Source organism: Heterocephalus glaber, unplaced genomic scaffold (assembly GCF_053883595.1).
Source record: "Heterocephalus glaber isolate CG9 unplaced genomic scaffold, H.glaber_assembly_v1.0 deba00001463, whole genome shotgun sequence".
NCBI classification, from domain to species: Eukaryota; Metazoa; Chordata; class Mammalia; order Rodentia; family Bathyergidae; genus Heterocephalus; species Heterocephalus glaber.
The window spans coordinates 19390573-19405082 of record NW_028258310.1 but is presented as its reverse complement, the minus strand read 5'-3'; the positions used below and the strand labels follow the sequence as shown (position 1 = coordinate 19405082).

Below are 14510 nucleotides of genomic sequence, written 5' to 3'. Positions count from 1 at the left end.
CTGGTGTGAGAAACTGAAAGTATAAATAAGGATTAAAATGAATAATTGATAATTTGAAAGAGGAAAAGGTCCAAAGGTGTAGGGGTGGTTGGGGGGGAAGGGGAAAGGAAAGAAGGGAAAGGAAAAATTATGAGAAAAGAAAAAAAATGAAAACGAAATCTATGTAAATAGGGAAGGGTGGAGGGGGTGAAGGGCACACAGGTAATGGGGAAAAATAAGAACCAAGATACATCATGTACAGGTACAAGCCCCCAATGATAAATGTAAACGTATTGTGTACCTAAAATATACCAATAAAAGAATTTAAGGGAAAAAAAAGACAAAAGATAAATGTTGGAGAGGATATGGAGAAAAGGCAACCTTTGCACCCTGTTGGCGGGAATGCAAATTAGTACAGCCATTATAGAAAAGAGTATTGAGGTTCCTCAAAAAATTGAAAATGAAGCTACTATATGATTCATCAATCCCACTATTGGGTATATATCCAAAGGAAATGAAATCAGTATATCAGAGAGACACGTGTACTGTCATATTCACTGCACCATTGTTCAAAATGGCTTAGTGTTGGAATCAACTTAACTATCAGTGGATAAACACACTGGGTTAGTGACTGTTGAACTGCCTGATTGATGGAAGAAAGTTTGGAGAATTTGTCAGAAGACTAATTTCACTATTAGGTTGGGTATGTAGAGCCCAAATATGAGAACACACAATGGAATACTATCCAGACTTAAAAACCAAGGAAATCTTAGATGATTGTTTTGGTACATGCCTATAATCCCAGAATTACAGGCATGCACCACTGTGTTAGTTACTTTTCTCTCATTGCTGAGACAAAATACTAGACACCCAAAGTTAGAGGGAAAGGGGTTGATTTGGCTTACGGTTTGTAGAGGTTTCAGTCCCTAGTTGGCTGGCTCCAAGGCAGGGATGACAAACAGGCCTCACAGAGGAGAAGCAACATGGTGCACACAAGGCAGCAAAGGTAACAAGAGAGAGTTTAACAGCATCTTTCTGCCCTTTTTATCTTATTCAGACTACTAGGATTAGGGCGGTGCCAAACTAATCACTGATATGTAGTGGTTTAGTAGTCACACATTCCAGATTCAACTATCTCTGAAAAAGAAAGTCCAGCCGGGTGTGGTGTCACATGCCTGTAATCCCAGCACTTAGGAGGCAGAGGCAGGAAGATTGCCACAAGTTCAGGGTTTGCCTGGGCTACACAGTGAGTTCAGGGCCAGCCTGAATTACAAAGTGAGACCTTGTCTCAAAAAAAAAAAAAAAAGTCCCACCTCATCTGCTTTGAGGGAGACATCTAAACACAAACCATAACAACCGCCACACCCAGCCCCGAAACTACAGAACATTTCTGAATTTCTGAAGGGCCAAAGAAATGTGGCCATACGTGTTTTCATGGACCCAAAGAGTCTATTCTCTTCAAATCAATCTATAGATTCAAAACATTCCGAATATAAACCCTACAAGGGTTTTTTTTTCATAGAAATTAACAAACTAATTCTAAAATTTATGTGCAAATCACCTATAATAGGCAAAGAAAAATTTTAAAGTGGAACAAGTTTAAAGGACTTACACAGCTATTTTCCAAACTTATAATGCTACAGTATTAAGAAAATTAACTTTTTTTTGAAAGGACAGACACAAAATCAAAGGAATGAAATAGTGCCTGGAATGAAGTCCACACATATATGGCCAATTGATTTTTTTTTTTTGTACCAGGGATCGAACTCGGGATCTTGTGCTTGCGAGGCAGGCAGCAGAACCACTGAGCTAAATCCCCAGCCCTGGCCAATTGATTTTTGATGGAGGTGAAAGGATAATTCAATAAAAAGAGCAAGTTTTCCAACAAGTGGTATATATTCTTTGTTTATTTTTTCTACCTGTAAAAATGACAAGATTTCTTTCTTGTCTGTGTGGTAATGAGAATCAAACCCAGATCTTCACATTGAGCTACATCTCCAACCCTTACATTTATTTATTTATTTACATATTTACTTATTTATTTACTTATTGATTGATTGAAACAGGGCCTCACATCTCACTAAGTTACTAAGTTTTCCAGGTGAAGATAGAATTTATAAACCTCCGAATTCAGCGTATATGAATGCTGAGATTACAGGCATTTGCCACAACTGCCATCTTATTCATTTACCTCCATTTTTCTTTTAAGGTTATCAGTAAATATTATTGCAAATATTATATTTTTGTACTGAAATTTCAGCAAGTTCTTTAATTTTTTACTTCCTTGAGAAGATCTCCTTTTTTCATTCATTATCATCATGTGTTCTTTTACTTTATTAAATATAGTTAGGGTAGCAATTTAAAGTATGCTAATTCCAACATGTTGGATTTGGATTTTTGGTGATCTTTATTCTTAAGAATGCATCACATTTTCTCTGATACTCACATATTAAGTAGTTTTGCATTGTGTCTTGGATATTATGAATGTTATGTTGTGGAAACTTCATTCTGTTATATTACTCTGAAAGCTACTGATGTTTTTGTCTTAGTAGGGAATTAAAATTCATTAGGCTAAAGCTATAAATTCTTTCTTGCTTGTGTTATGTAACATTTAAAAATCTCAGTTTAGTCCTTTTAGCTTCAAACTTAGGTCTTTAGTTGTGATTCAAGGACAAGCAGAGGTGTAGGGGAATTTAAGTGTAGAATTTAGTAATTCTCCTTACATGATTCTCTGCACTCAAGGATTCCTAGGCCACTCTAGTAGTTGTGGTATATTCTTGACTCTTTCTTCTTACTTCTCAGGCCAGAAAAAATCATGGCTATCTTTCAGAATTTTTGCTAATTTGCTATGCCATGATCTGTACTCAGGCCAAAATAATAAAAAACAAGAAACTCACTCACTCCATATTTATCTCTTTTTCTAAGTTCTGGTGGCTCCTCCCCCAAATCTGCCTACTTTTCTTTATATCACTTTTCCCTTTTATGGAGGATATGTATGTAAGGTATACTTGGAGATATACCTTATGCAGGTTCAGTTCCATATCACTGCAATAAAGCAAATATTGCAATAAAGTGAGTCACATGAATTTTTTGTTTCCCAGTGCATATAAAAGTTATGTTTACACTGTACTGTAGTCTATTAAGTTTGAAATAGAATTTTGTCTAAAAAAGCATATACCTTAATCTCTGTTATTAGAAAAATCAATGTTGATAGATTTGTTTGACACAGCATTGCTACAAACCTTCAATTTGTGAAAAATGCATTATCTTTAGAGCACAGTATGACCAAGTACAAAAAAAGAGATATGCCCATATACACTGCTTTTGCTAGCCATACACACCTAAGGTAAAATTTAATTTATAAATTAGACACAGCAATAGATTAACAATAACTTAATAAAACAGAGCAATTATAAGAATATATTACAATAAAAGTTATGTGACTATTCTCTCTCAAATATCTTATTTTACTATACTGTACTGTATTTTCAGACCATGGTTGGCCACAGGAAACTAAAACCATGGAAATGTGAGACCGAGGCTAAGGGGGGATATTGCATTCTGAAGTGCCCTCAGGTTGTTGCTTTATATATTTTAATTGACACATAATAATTATACATATTTATGGAGTACAGTGTGATATTCTAATACATGTATAGAATATTCAATGATAAATTAGCATATCCACAACTTCAAACATTTATCATTTCTTTGTGGTGAGAACATTCAAAATCCTCTCTTCTATCAGTTTAAAATATACAGTAAATTACAGTGGGCCCTTGACTTAAAAACTCAATTTGTTCCCGAAGGTGGTTGTAATTTAAGTTGGTCAGTGAAGGCTCAGGCTCATCTATACAACCTTCAAAGTCTCGCTCCTATATACAGGCAGAACTCAGTGTCCTTAGAGAGACATTGGCCCAGGATTTCTCTATTAACCCCCCACAGGAAAGGATGTTGTAATGTTCCTTCCAGAACTCTTGAAGGATTAAATTTGTACCTGAGACCATCTGGAAGCACAAGCAGCTAGCATCAGGTCATAACTCAAGACTGTTCGTAAGTGAAAATTAAAATTCTAGACATAACCCAAGTGGTTTATGTCAGGCCAGTTGTAACTCGGAGGTCCACTGTATTTTTAATTATTGTCACCTACTCTACTACAGAACACTACAACTTATTCTTACTTTCTAACTGTGCATGTCTAACTAAAATTTAAATGTGGACACTTTTAACTGAGCACTTCTCAGAATAAATATATAAATATGTACATGCAACCACTTTCATACAAGCATCTAGTCATGAAGTAAAAATAAGTTATAAAATATCTATTCAGTGAATATTATGTAGCATTCATTAAGAAAAAGCAGTTTTATATATAATACAGATATGAAACAATTTCTATCGTGTATATTTAGTAAAAATCTAAAAAGAGGTTACACAATAGTGTGAAGAGTGTGAGTCCATCTTGGTAATATATATGTGTTTATTTATATATGCATAGGTAAAAGTCTGGAGGGATATACAATAAGTATTTATTAATGGTCTATTGTACAAGGACTGTGATTTTAAAGGACTTTCACTTTTATTGTTTTTAACAATTCTTATTATTTCAATTTAGTTCAAGAAGCATATATTTCAAATATTCCTTTACCTAAATAAATAAGTAGATGACCAAGAAAAAATAAAAATAAATCACAGGAAACTCACAGCTTGACTTTATCAGCATTGTTGCTACTTTCTTAACAGGTAATCAGATGTCATTATTGATCCTTGAAAAGAATGAGTTTTTGTAATTTGCAAAACCTCCATTTCATTCTTCAACTACTGCCAGCATGAGCATTAAATCCACATATCTTATGAGGCATGGCTGATCAATGTATCCTGTGTGTACATTGATTTATGAAGCAATAAATGTTTCATATGAAGATGAGATTTAAAATGGACATGTGATAATTGGATCAAAATACTAGTTCATCTTGAGAGTACTACAAAACACCAATCATCAGAGGCTACCATGAAATTTTAATTATAAAGGATATTGAATGTCCAAGGGTGACAACACTATTATACTAGATATAACACTGAACTGGAAAGAAGGAAAGTGAGAATTTTACCCAATTTCTCTTTGAAATCAGTTCTGTATTTCTGGTAAATTATTGAACCATTCATTCTGTTTCAACTTTTTTTTTTTGGTACCAGGGATCGAACTCGGGTCCTTGTGCTTGCAAGGGAAGCGACGGAACCACTGAGCTAAATCCCCGGCTCTCTGTTTCAACTTTTATCCTAAAATTACTATCACTTTGTCTTTGATTCACTGAATTTATTAGAGAATTGACCAATAGATTTAGACAAAGAAAAGTTACCAATTAAGTATTGGTTGATTTTGGAGTTTTGTATATTTTTTCTATTCCATCTTGAAAAGCTGAAGTTGGTATCAACCAAAGTGTATTTTTATAGATGCATTAAGCTAAGTGAGTTTAAGATCTTTGAGACCATTAGTTTAGGGATGCTGTATAAATAGAATAAGTGCTAGACTTTTCTTCTTATTCTATCAGTCAAGTATAGTATGCTTCCTTTGCTGATGATAGAGAAAAAGAAAATGCAGAAACAAAATTGAAGGATCTATAAATTATTTCTAAATAACTTTAATAAAATGAATTTTCATAAGGAAAGTTTTAGGTACCATTGATTATCTCATAAAATGTCTTCAAATATCTTTTAATATTCATTAAAAGCACAGTACAGGGCTGGGGATTAAGCTCAGTGGCACCATTCCTGCCTCACAAGTGCAAGGTCGAGTTCAATCCCTGGTACCACACACACAAAAAATGCCTTTTTGGGCTGAGGATTTAGCTCCTCAGTGGTCTGCCATCTGCCTTGCAAGTGAAAGGTCCCAAGTTTGAACCCTGGTTTAAAAAACAAAGCACAGTACATTTTAAACTGGCTAATTTAAAGGGTTTATATTTTACCCACTTTATCATGTGTTGCACACATAACGGCTAAAGAAATTACATAACAAAATCTATGTATGGAATACGTGAGTGGGATTTATATCTGAAAAATCAAAGTTATTTGTAAAACCTATTACTTATATAGGATATTTTAAATGAGAAGATAGTACTGAAGGGAGAGTTTGGAATGTGAAATGTAGAACCTTTTTTGCATCATGATTTTCCTAAGGCCAACCAACCATTTAAAAAACATATGTAGAAGATCCTGTAGGGAACAGGGGAAGGGGACATTACCAGAACTTCTGCAGTGAGTTCTGGTCTCCTGCGAGCCATGGCAGCACACGGCGAATTACAGAAAAGGTAGACAAAGGAGACTGAGAAGAAGCTGAGCTTTGGGTCTGATCAGTGCTGCTCTGGGCAGCAAAGACCAAAGCCCCCAGCCCACCACACCTTTTATTCCTTACCTTGTAACAAATGATTTGCAGAGAATTCAGTACATCTGGAGAAACAAATGCAACAAATGACTTACAGAGAGTTCAGTAGTTCACATTGGGATAAACAAGGTGTAACAAAAAGCTTGCAGAGAGTTCAGTACATCTTGGGTAAACAAGATGTTAACAGTCCAAGAACAATGAGGAACTGAGCAGATGTTTGTTCTCCCAGGATGTTTCTTGCCCTGGAGAATCACAGCACCACTGGATCACCGAAGTCTCAGCTGTAACTGGAGGCCAAACCAGAGTCATTCTGTAGCTGGGCTGTAGGCAAGAGAACCAGGCCAACCAAATAACTTTTCCCTAGAACTATGTAACATTGCTCCCAACAAGATCCAGTTGAAATCTCTAAAAAATAATAAATTTCTTGTTATAAAAACGACTCATTAGGATTCCAAATAAAGTATTTGAAATTAATATCATGTGACCAATAATAATTTTCTTAAGTAAGGGTGCATGTGTACTGGTCAGATGTTTTATCAGACCACTAGAAACATGGGCACAGTGTGGGGGGGGAAGCTTTCTGGAAATTCTGACAAATTCCTTCACTTTTGTGGAATCTAGCTTCTTCATCAAACCCAACCTCATTAGGCTCCTGAGAGGATTAAATGAGATTAGATATGTATAGAAATAATATGTAAACTGTTAAGTTTTAAGACATCAGAATATAAAGGGAACTCCAAAATCTACCAGTTACTTGATTCTATGGATATACAAAGGGATGCCTTTGAGGATTGTGTAGTTTTGTTTGTTTTCCAAGCAGCAAACACAATAGATTTAGAAAGCAGAAACTGGGCTTTTATATAGACTGAGCTCAGATGTCATCTTGGAAGACACTTGAAATTCAAGGTACTACAGCAATATCTATATCTATATATTTGCATATCTATATTTAGATCTAAAATATTTATTCAACTGATCTATTGAAAGATAGTTTTGCAGGGTACATCAATCTGGGTTGGAAGCTGTTTTCCTTTAGGGCTTGAAATACGTCACTCTAAGCTCTTCTTGCCTTGAGAGTTTGCATTGAGAAGAAGTTTACTGTGATCCTGATGGGCTTTCCTTTGTATGTGATTTGTTTCTTTTCTCTAACTGCTTGTAGAATTTTGTTCTTCTGTTGGGTTTCTGGAATCTTAACTATTATATGCCTATGTGTAGATTTTTTTTTGGCCACGGCTAGTTGGAGTCCTATATGCCTCCCTTATCTGTATATCAAGTTCTTTTTCCCTACTTGGGAAGTTTTCTGCCATTACTTCTGTGAACAGTTTTTTTTATGTCATCTGCACTCTTTCCTGTTTCTTCATTGACTCTGATTAGTCTTATGTTATTCTTCTTTGCATCATCTAGCAGCTGCTGGATTGATTTCTCATGGTCCCTTACTATTTTAAAGAAAATTTTCTTTTCCTGGTCACTAATCGCAATCCTATCTTCTATATCTTAAATTCTATCCTTGCAGTGTCTCATTCTGTTGCGTAAACTTTCTTTTTAAAAAAATTTTTCCCCCATTAACTTATTGGTACATTTTAGGTATACAATACAGTTACATTCATCATTGGGATCTTGTACCACTACATGAGTCTCTTGGTTCTTATTTTTTTCCCCTTCCCTTGCCCTCCCTTCAGCCCCTCCACCCTTCCCTATTTGCAAAGACCTCGTTTCCATTTTCTTCCTCTTCTCATATTTTTTCCTTTTCCTTTTTTCCCTTCCCCTACCCCTCCCAATTTCCCTTCTCTTTTAGACCTTTTCTTCCTGTTACACAATATCAGTTATACATTTTTAAAAATTACAATATTAAGATCTAGGAGACATTACCACAGATTTTACAGAATTTAAAAGGCTATAGAAAGCATATTACAAAAATCTTTTATGAAATAAATTTGACAACTTCTAAGAAGTAACTTGGAAGACAAATTAATGAAACTGACTCTGGAGGAAATATAAAATTTGAATAGCATCTATTAAAGAAAGTATATTCCTAGTTTGAAAACCTATCTATATGACAACAGCAGGCTCATAAACATTTTAACTGATAAATTATATCAAACAATTAAAGCAGAAAAAAGAAGGAACACTTCTCCCCTCATTTTAGGAAATCAACATTGTGCTAATCCTAAAACTGGATAAAGAAAATAGAAGAAAATAGTATGAACATAGGTAGAAATTTGTTTAACAAAACAAACTATTAGAAGTCAGATCTGGCAGGATGTAGAAAGTGGTTTGCTATAGGGATGGCAGTGTTGGTTAAGCATTGGAAGATTCACCCCCAAAAGTCATCATTATAACAGAGGAAAGGAAAAAGCCATATGATCCTGTCACTAGTTGGAGAAAAAGTATTGGACCAAATTCTACAGCTGTTCATGGTAAAAGCTATCAGGAGCCTAGAAGTAGAACAGAAACTTCTCAACAGATTAAAGATATGTACTCCATACTTCCAGCGAGAATGTTGTGTAAACTTTCAATGGAGTTTTTAATCTCCTGGAAATCTGTTTGTATCTGTTTTATGGATTCCATTTGTTTCCTAAATTGGGATTCCATCATGTTCCTCAGCTCCTCTATTTTTTTATCTGTGTCCTCTCTACACTTATTAATCATGTCTTGCACTATGGGCACAATCTCTGCTGTTATCTGAGAAATTATTTCTGATTTCCTTTTTTTCCAGATCCTCTTTTGTTGCCTGTTCAGGGAGTCCAGGTGGATGAGTATCAGATTGTTCCATCTCATTTCCCATTGGGGTTGCTTTAGTTGAGCTGGGAGTCTGGTTTTGGGACTTGTTTAAGTGTCTTCTCATTTCAAGGGTTGGGAGGAGTTGCTGCTGGTGCCTGCAGGGCTCACCTCTTCAGCACTGTGGGCAGTGGTACAGCGGCCTGGAAGGTTCACCTCCTCTGCACTGGGGTCGACTCTGCTCCTTGGTGCTCTCAACTGATCTATTGAAATCAATGAATGCTTTGGCCAAAACCTGCTTGGGAACAAGCATATTCTTTAGTGCCAAATTCCCATTTTATTTTATTCTGTGGCTAAAATCCCAAGAATTACAGAGGAGGAACAAGGCCAACAAAGTTTTCTATTAAAATAAGAGGTCCTAAGCAATGAATGGAAACTTGGAACAAGTTTTAATGGCACTACCAGAAGCCAGAAGTTAACTGAAATAAAATCTTATGAATTGGGAGCATATATTGAATCTCAAATAGAATACTGATATTAATTTTAGTGAACTCAATACATAGCTTAACCTAGACAGATGTGATTTTTGTTCCAGGAGAGCTCAACTTGTCACTGGATTGGCCTGGAAACTTGCTGCCTCCTTGTGTGGCATCACTGATAAAATGCACAATGGAGTAAGACCAAGGATAGATCCCTATAGTTCCCCATTAGAACTTTCTTTCCAGGTTGAAGTATTCCATTAATAAATACTGTTTGGAACTGCTATCCAAACAATTATGAAATCACCTATTGTACAGTATTGCTATGTTTCTTCATTTGTCTTCATGGATATATTAGAAGACTTTTTAAATTGTCCATGAATTTCAGATGGACTGTGACTTAAGCATTTCCCTTATCAATGAGTCTGCCAACTGAAAATCTAAAACATTTATATGAAAAAAATATTTTAAGTATGTGTGGTTGGTTTGAAGTCACCAGTCTTTAGTTAAGCCAAAGTAATTCTTACTAAGAATTCCTTTGTTTCTAAGTATTCATAAACAATTATTCTAGTATATTAGAGTTTTGAAGGTATGTATGTAAACCTCAATGGCACTTTTTTAAAAAGCAGAAAATTTAGTTTTCTATTCATATCTGTAAGTTTTTTTAGTACCTTGGAAGATCATTTATCTGGTTACAGGCAGTTGACTCATGTCAGTTTTTATGCATCCTGTATCTTCACTGATCTTGGAATTTCAAGTTTCAGTTATCTATTTTCTTCTATAAAAAAAAAAGAATTAGGGTAAGACACTTTCTAAGTAAATCTCAACCTTCAATAGTCTGTGACTCTTGTTAAGCCATCTCAATAGAGGATACTAATAGAGAAATAAAGTCTGACTTTATCTGTTAATATAGCACAGTATGCCCCAAGCCTTTACCCTGTGTGTCCCTTTTATTGTTACTATTCAAAGATGGCTTGAAGTCCTGTTGTTTATCTAAGCAATTTCAGCATTTCTAAGCAATGGTATATTAGTTTTCGAAAACTAAAAATGTAGAAAACCCCTCCCCAAAAGCCAATTGTTAATGTCAACTACTTTACTGATGTATATTCCCTCTGGAAGAAGGAACATATGAAAAAAATTCAGTTGTCATTTCATGTGTAAGATTTTTTTTCATCTACCCATTTTCAGGCAACTATGTCTATAAATAGTGTTGTAATCATATTGAAAAGTTTTCCATATTGAGATGCATGAAGATCAGGAATCCTGTTCCTTTTCAACAAGATGTAATTTTTAAACTACTTTGGATCACACTAAACTTTCAGGATATATGTTTACCTCTTTTTACTATTATGACATGTGCTCAGTGTGTGGAGCAACATAAATTCACAAATTAAAAGTGAAAACTACTTTCTTCCCCATTTGATGGGTAATCTTTTAATGGTCAGCCCAAAACCTGATCAAACTAATGAGCACATTCTTTTGCCCTGAGCCCGAAAGACTTTATTTTGGCTTCCAAAAGTAAAATGTTTGTAATGATGTTAACAATAAAGATAGATTTGTATGAATTAGGAGAGTTTACTGCATGTGTTGTTCTTGTAAGCTTAATTCTTTTTTGTTGTGATCGGTTTACTCATGTGTCCAGTGATCTCATGATAGATGTGTTTTACAAATATGATTAAGAAATAGAATCGAAGGATCCTAATTCAAACTTTTGGACAGCATACAAGTAAACAAACACAATGTCCTGTATTATTGTGGCTTTTCTTTAATCACGTCATTTTTCTTATTAGTTATGAGCAAGGAATACCTTTATTTTATTACTTATAGTAGTAATATAAAGTTAGGAAAATGATAACATATTACTTTTGGGAAGACCCTTTCTTAGGGTCCAGATACTTTGTTAGTAGTAGTTTTCCTACTTTTTATGAAACTTTTGTTTCCTGTCTTCATTTGACTTTTTTTGGTACCAGGGATGGAACTCAGGTCCTTGTACTTGTGAGGCAGGTGGTGGGACCACTGAGCTAAATCCCCAGCTTCACTTGACATTTTTTAAAAGAAGAAATCCATAGTAAAATTATTGTAGCCTCTGGGCCCTTCCCTCTGTAAGACATGGTTTGTTCATACTCAGCAAAATGGGAGAGCCTGCATTGTAGCAGCTGTTCTTGAATTTGCTAAAAACAGAAACTGAAGAAAATGAAGCAGCTAAAATTTATTTAGAGTTTATAAGTTTCCTATACTGTGAAGAAGATACAAATATAAGTCATGGCTCTTGCTTTTAGGTTGCTGATAATAAAGAGATAATAGTTAAATATTTGGATGAATTAAAGAATGACATATGTCAATATTCAGAGATAGGTGATAGACTGTGAAAGAGAAAAAATAATCTTTGTGTCTATAATCAACATGGTTTTATAGATTGAGTGAATTTTGAGCTGGACCTTTAAATGTATATAGGATTGTGAAAAGGAGAGAAACTATTTTTACTTATAATTGCACAAGAAAATTGTAATTTTTTTCTGTCCCAAAACCTTTAATTGATCCCTTTAGTGCCAAGCTTTAGACTGGGTGTTGGAGATTACAGCATGTTTAGGAATGAGTCTATACTCAGTTTGCTTAGGTATTTCTATGAATCCTAAAAAGATGAATCTTTCATGAAGAAACAAAATCTTTTGAAGGAATTCTCAAAGTGGAAGTTCCTTTTCCTTGGTGATATAAAAAGGGGCTGTTTTGGGTTTGTTTTCAATATATAGCATAAATTCTAGAAATAATTGAGAAAAAATATTGGGAAAGTTTCACTTTGATGCACTCACTTTCCCAATTACTATTGATTTTTTTAGATGGCATAATTACAGGTGCTTATCTGTGTTTATTATTTAAGGGACTATGTCATATATAGAGACTTATCAGCTAGGGTACATCTGATGCTGAGAAATTGCTGCATTTAATAGCATCATCATCACTGCCACTCATAACAATAACCTTTACTTGTCAATCACTGTGCAAATCAATGTGCACATATATTAGCTCATGTAATCATAATAATAGTCCTCTAGGGTTTACTCAATATTATTTCCCCCATTTAAAGGAAGTAACCTGAAAGTTTAGGTAAGTTAAAAGCTAAAAGCATGCAGTCATTCACAGGGTTGTAACTGACTTCAAATTCTGTGTTTCTAATCACTGTTGTGCTTCATAATTGGAGTTTCTTGAAGGTCTAAGGGAAGGAACACATTATGCTGTGGTCAGGGTATTAGTATCAAAATTTATAGAAAGGTCCTTTACAAATAATTTGAGAAATCATATTCCAACAATTGGTAAGGTTGTCAGGAGCCTCAGTATAGTAGTGTGAAGAATGAAATCACCATGGTGCCAAGAGTATTAGCAACTCTTTGGTATAATGACTTTGAAATAGAGGCTAATTGTCTTGTCTCTGTTTGCCTTTTCAGTCAATGCAGGAGTAAATACTAGTTGGAGCTTATAATTTTGAAGTATCAAAATGGACAACCGGGCAGGTGTCCTTGCTGAGAGATGGCAGGATTGTTGAAAGACAAGTTATGGTTTTTCTCCTGAGACATGACATTTTCAAGCTTCCATTAAAAACACCATGAAGCCTTTATCACTTTAATCTCTTCCTTAAGTGCCTGTGATCTTTTCAGGGGCACAGGACCATGTACTGTCACTGCCCAGTGGCAAGTTCCTGAGCTGTGGGCAGAGGTGGCAGCAACTATGAGGGCTAGGAGGAGTTGAGGGGAGAAAAGGTCACTTTTCCCAACAACTTATAACTTGATTCCACTTACAAGCTATTTGTTTTCAGAAATAAGTAATGGGCGAGGACATAGGCCAGGTCTACAATTTGTGTACTTGAGAGATTAAGGCTCCCTGAGATCAAATTACCACATCAAACAGAGACAGAGTTACTGAGGGATGTTTGGGGAGGATGCAGACAGAAGAGGGAGAAGCCAGAGATCTAAGAAAGGAGACAGGAATAGATTTTGAAGAAATTGCTTCCCCCTCTGCACCATTGAGGAAACAAAGAGGACAAATAAGAAGCAGCCATGATAAGAGGAAGCTGGGAGTTTTGGTTTTTGGGGTTTTTAAAAAAAATAAAATAAAATTGGTTGGATTGCAGAATGCTTTTAATGAGTGCACTTGGCAGGTGCAAGTAAGCGATGTGCTAGTCCAGGCATTTGAAATTTGAGTGTTAGGAGCATAACCTTGGCTCCCTCAATTGCCACCTCAAGGAGAGAAGTAGGCCAAATGTCAGGTCTTACTCTGGCTTTGTTCCCGGTCAATAGCTACAGAGTTACCCACAGAGGGTGCTGGGAGATGAGGAAGAGAAAGGACATTTTAGTGAGTGCTTTTTGCAGATGGGGCAATAGATTTTAAACCTCTGTGGGAGAGATGAGAGGCCCTGGGAAGAATGAATATTCAGGACTGAGAAGCAGAGGCAATGACACAGCACAGACAGGTTTGCTGAACTCCTTCTGCTGAGAAATTGTCTGTGTGTTGCCTGCGCAGTAATGTCAGGGGAGTCTTAGCGGGGCAGAGGCACAGAGGTCTACAGGAGTCTTATATTTATAGAAGATGAGCTGCAGCCATCAAAAATCGCTGGCTATTGTAAGATAAATCCCAGCCACCCACATTTTGCTTAATAACAGCAGTTTGTTTGTTTGTTTGTTTTCATGCAAAGCATGAATAGAGTTCAAATTCCAGCCTGGCTTGGAAGGAAGATCCACAGCAGCTCTCTTGATTAAATGGTTTTACAGATTCTTGAAGATACTGTCACCCATTAAGGAAAAAATTTAAATCACTCTTGAAAGAAAATGTCTTGGGTGATAAATGAAAAAGATTTGAAGATTAAGAAAAGCTTGAAGGAAGAAGCTCTTAAAATTTTTAACAGATTTTCCCCAACTGTGATCAAAATGGGTCAAATGAGAAGTTTGCCTGCAGCTTCA

The 14510-nt window shown here is 35.5% G+C and overlaps 1 protein-coding gene across 11 annotated transcripts in view; it reads left to right on the top strand.

Annotated features, from left to right (window-relative positions):
• LOC101703754 (protocadherin alpha-C2) overlaps window positions 1-14510 on the top strand; it is a 209736-nt gene that overhangs the window by 153484 nt on the left and 41742 nt on the right. The gene's annotated exons all lie outside the window — the stretch shown is intronic.